Consider the following 6,222-nt stretch of genomic DNA (forward strand, 5'->3'; position numbering starts at 1 on the left):
TGTGAGAAAATTTAACAAGATATTTTAAACATATGTCACATATTTCTGTAACAAATAACTGAAAATACTTTTGCTTTGGACTAAACTAAACTGTTTTACCCGATGAAAGAAAAGAAAAGATGGATCTACACGATGAATCAATTCCATCATTAAAAGGAAGTAAAGTCTTCCGAAAAAGACACGCGCTTCTTGATTTAGGTCAAGAAGTTGTCGTCCAGACCAGCTGTAGGTTGACAAAAAATCTAGAAAAGTCATCACTAAAATCAGCAGGAAATCCATGGACCTCAGCATCAAATAGGGTCGCCAAGTGGTCAGATTTATCCTAACCATGAGAAGGATTTATCTCGTAAAATGGGGGGGGGGCACCGTGCAAATTAGCTTCATAAGACTAATAAATCAGATCCCCAGAAAGGATAATCTCCTTTAAAGATCAAAAATCAGCTTTTAAGACTGATATTACTCAATCCTAGAGATTGACCTTAAAGATTGAGAATTACAAACTCATGGAATTCAATGATATCTAAACTCGAGCTTGAACGAGAAAATATTTTGATCAAATTATAAACCGATTTGTTTTCTGAAAACCCATTTTCAATGCGTTCATTACCATTGAACGTAAAATCCTAGGAATTCATCTGGAATTCATTAGGTTATCTGAACCAAATCGGGTGTCAACCGTAAGAACGGTGGTTGCATAGCATGGTTAAAGACAGGACCTTGTGCCAGACCGACAAATTATAAGGGTGAGCTTTACTATTGCTCCTACAAAGGATAGTAATTGCATCCGACACGTTATATACCATAATTAAAAGCATGTCAGGGGACATTGCCTTAACAGTTGCTTGTTCAACGCTTTCCTTTACAACCGGACGGTAGTTTATCGAAAGGTAATATTCAGAGCAAGTATACTGGACGTGTTGCTTTTCTAATACAAGGTTAGCAAGTGGGTGACACAAAACCGCAAGTTTTGAGCTAAAATTTTCAAATCTGAAACCCACCAAACCCACAAAAACAATTTGCAAACACCGGTGAAGGGTTATTCCGGAAAACTTATCTAGGGTAAAAGCTAGATTGAATTTTCAAAAAGATCAAATGTTTTCACAAAGATCCAATTTTCTTAATGAATCTAAATTTTATAGTCATGTGGGACTGTAAACCATATCGTTACTACAATTATTTATACCGCTGTAAAGAAATCACTGATGTACAAAGTGTGAAGAATAAAGAAGTGATTCTAATATTTCAAGACGATATTGCTTGAGGACAAGCAATGCTCAAGTGTGGGAATATTTGATAATGCTAAAAACGAACATATATTTCATAGCATTATTCCTCAAGAAAGACAAGCTTTTAGTTGCAATTGTTCTATTTACAAGTGATATTCGTTTAAATAATAAAAGGTGAAGACAAAAGACAGATTCGACGAATTGAAGACGCAAACGACCAAAAAGCTCAAAAGTACAAAATACAATCAAAGAGGTTCCAATTATTGATAAGAAACGTCTCGAAATTACAAGAGTACAAGATTCAAAACGCAAAGTACAAGATATAAAATAGTACGCAAGGACGTTCGAAAATCCGGAACCGGGACATGAGTCAACTCTCAACGCTCGACGCAACGGACTAAAAATTACAAGTCAACTATGCACATAAATATAATATAATATTTAAATAATTCTTATATTTATTTATATATTATATTTATATTTAAATCCGTCGGCAAGCTAGGAGCCAAGGCTTTGTGAGCTGGATTTGATATCTCCGCGACTCGTGGAGTTTGAGGAACGAGAGGGCCGCGACTCGCGGAGCCCCAAAAAATGAAAATGCCTATAAAAGCAAACGCAGTTTGATCGTAAAAATATCCATTAATCTATCTCTCTCTCAATATATACGTAATATATATATATATATATATATATATATATATATATATATATATATATATATATATATATATATATATATTTATATTTTAATTTTAATTTTAATTTTAAATCCTAATAATAAGGGTATGTTAGCTAATGTTGTAAGGGTGTAAGTTGAAATTCTGTCCGTGTAACGCTATGCTATTTTTAATCATTGTAAGTTATGTTCAACCTTTTTAATTTAATGTCTCGTAGCTAAGTTATTATTATGCTTATTTAATCCGAAGTAATCATGATGTTGGGCTAATTACTAAAATTGGGTAATTGGGCTTTGTAACATAATTGGGGTTTGGACAAAAGAACGACACTTGTAGAAATTAGACTATGGGCTATTAATGGGCTTTATATTTGTTTAACTAAATGATAGTTTGTTAATTTTAATATAAAGATTTACAATTGGGCGTCCCTATAAATAACCATATACACTCGATCGGACACGATGGGTGGGCTATTTATATGTACGAATAATCGTTCATTTAACCGGACACGGGAATGGATTAATAGCCACTAGAATTATTAAAACAAGAGTGAAATTATGTACAAGGACACTTGGCATAATTGATAACAAAGTGTTAAAATCTTGTGTTACACTCAGTCGACATCCTGGTGTAATTATTAAACAAAGTATTAAAATCTTGTTACAGTTTAAGTCCCCAATTAGTTAGAATATTTAACTTCGGGTATAAGGATAATTTGACGAGGACACTCGCACTTTATATTTATGACTAATGGACTGTTATGGAAAAAAACCAGACGGACATATTAAATAATCCAGGACAAAGGACAATTAACCCATGGGCATAAAACTAAAATCAACACGTCAAACATCATGATTACGGAAGTTTAAATAAGCATAATTCTTTTATTTCATATTTAATTTCCTTTATTTTATATTTAATTGCACTTCTAATTATCGCACTTTTATTTATTGTTATTGTATCTAATTGCACTTTTAATTATCGTACTTTTTAATTATCGCAAGTTTATTTTATCACACTTTTATTTATCGCAATTTCATTATCGTTATTTACTTTACGCTTTAAATTAAGTCTTTTATTTATTTAATATTTTACATTTTGTTTTAACTGCGACTAAAGTTTTAAAATTGACAAACCGGTCATTAAACAGTAAAAACCCCCTTTATAATAATAATATTACTTATATATATATTTGTATTTTTATAAATTTAAGCTAATATAGCGTTAAGCTTTGATTAAAAGATTTTCCCTGTGGAACGAACCGGACTTACTAAAAACTACACTACTGTACGATTAGGTACACTGCCGATAAGTGTTGTAGCAAGGTTTAAGTATATCCATTCAATAAATAAATAAATATCTTGAGTAAAATTGTATCGTATTTAATAGTATTTCCTTGTAAAATTTAATAGTATTTTATACCCCTTAGCTTTAACTATCAGACCACAAGATTTCATATTTTCATTTCTCATAAACATACGTCCCACGCATAGAGACAAAAATATCATTCATATGGATTGAACACCTGGTAACCGACATTCACAATATGCATATAAGAATATCACCATCATTCCGGGATCCTCCTTCAGACATGATATAAATTTCGAAGTACTAAAGCGTCCGGTACTTTGGATGGGGCTTGTTGGGCCCGATAGATCTATCTTTAGAGTTCGCGTCAATTAGGGTGTATGTTTCCTAATTCTTAGATTACCAGACTTAATAAAAAGGGGCATATTCGATTTCGATCATTCAACCATATAATGTAGTTTCGATTAGTTGTGTCTATTTCGTAAAACATTTATAAAAGCGCATGCATTCTCAGTCCCAAAAATATATATTGCAAAAGCATTTAAAAGGGGAGTAATGAAACTCACGCATATAAATATTGTAAAACAATTGATAAAGCATTTTGCATATATTCTCAGCCCCAAAATGTATATAAAAAGGGAATAATGAAACTCACTTAATGTATTTTATAGTAAAAATACATATGACGATATTGAATAAATGCAGGGTTGGCCTCGGATTCACGAACCTATATCATTTGTATATTTATTAATATACATAATTGTAATCGAATAAATATATATGTATTTATTATTAGTTATATAATTTTTATGTTATTAACCTATATATGTCATTGTATATATATATATATATATATATATATATATATATATATATATATATATATATATATATATATATATATATATATATATATATATATATATATATATATATATATATATATATTAAGTAAATAACCATATCTATATAGTTAAGTTATGTATTAAATATACATGTGTATATATATATATATTTGTATATCTATATCTATTTTATAAACATCTTTTGTTTGTTAACTAAATAATAATACCAATAGCAATAATACTAATAGTAATAGTAATATTATTGATAATAATTATAATAATAATACTGATAGTTTTATTGATAGTTTTAGTAAAATTGATAGTAATTATAGTAAATTTTAATAATAACAGTATAGATAATGATAATCATAATAATAATAGTAAATATTAATGATGATACTTATAACAATAATAAAGATAATTATGATATTAATAATTATAAGTATATTGATAAAACCAATATTTATAAAAAGATAACAATCCTAATCAATATAAATTTTATAGTTATATACCTACTTACTTATTCACTATCATAAAACTTTAGCTCATAAACTCTTAATACTTAATTTTAATAATAATCTTACTTGTAGCTGTAGTCTTAATAATAATAGTAAATGATCTAAATGATGAAAAAAAAAAATAATAATAACAATACTTGTAAAGATATAATAATAATGATATTATTAATAATTATACTTATGTTATTAATATTAATAGTCATAATCATAATAATAATATCAATACATGTATTAGTACTAATAATAATGATAAAAATCATAGTACTTAATTAATAATAATGATTCTAATTAATAATAACATTCATAACAATAATAATTATAATAACAATAATAATAATAATAATCATAATTATAAATCTAATGACTACCTTAAAGGAAGGTTTTCCAAAAAAAAAAATAGCCTGTAACCGGGCTTGAACCCGGGACCTTTCCAACAGCACCAACACACACAAACCACTCGACCATCGGTTTTCTTTCTGATATATGTTACACCCGAATATATATAAACCGCAATACTGTGTCATCTTCTTCCCACTCACAAACCAAATCGACAGAATGATTTTGTGTTTCAATAAATCATTAAACTTGTTTTAAAACATTCAACTGATATATAAATGACATTTATTAGGTTCTGTAACCAATTAAAATAGATAAAGAACATAAATATTTTGACTTACAGAACCCGTTATTTATTTTATAAACTCAAAATCAAATTCAAAGATTTCGAATGTTTTAGCTCGAAGTTTCTACATGAACATGGTTTCAAATTGATCTTATAAACTTTATGTAATCCCAATTTAGCCTGTAACATAAACACGACCTTGAATTTCCCCAAGAACAAATCATTTAACTTTTAAAACCCGAACTTTGACTCCAAAATTCATGGTTGATAGAAAGAATTGGGACACGAAATTTTGGAGAAAGATCAATTGGAATATTCCTAACAAAATCTCATTAATACATTTTGTAAAAATTTTCAAATCCTAGCTGTTTAATAAATGGAACAGGAACAGAGTATAACTTCTGTTGTTGTTCATCTCTTTGATTAAAATCAATTGTTTGTAAGCTGTAAAGAATTATTTGGGATTGATATTTGATAATGTATGTTTATTGATAACACTAATCACTGTATTGTATCAATTATAAATCCAAAAGGATCGACAGAAAAATATTCTCCAGTACACAAATATATATATATAAAAATAAAAGGAGAATCGATAGGTAACTGATTTTGGAGTTGTCTGAGTGTTTGGGAATCTGATTGTATGAATTTTACAATCATCTACAAGTGGATAATGACTTGAACTAAATTCTGAATTGCCGATTCTCTTGATACAGTTTTTATATATTTGATATTAATAAATAATTAATTAGTTAAATAATATTATTAATAATAATAATTTTATAAATAATAATAATAATAATAATTAATAACATTAACAATTATGATAATAATAATACTCATTATTAACAATATAAATGATAATTTGTATTATTTATATGATAGTATTAATAATGACTTTAATAAATATGGTAGTTATAATTATAAAAGTAATAATATTAATAATAGTAATAATATTAATCATGATAACAAATAATATTTAAATTACAACTAGATAATAATTTTAACCATTCTTATAGTAATATT

Source organism: Rutidosis leptorrhynchoides, chromosome 8, assembly GCF_046630445.1.
Source record: "Rutidosis leptorrhynchoides isolate AG116_Rl617_1_P2 chromosome 8, CSIRO_AGI_Rlap_v1, whole genome shotgun sequence".
Lineage (NCBI taxonomy): Eukaryota > Viridiplantae > Streptophyta > Magnoliopsida > Asterales > Asteraceae > Rutidosis > Rutidosis leptorrhynchoides.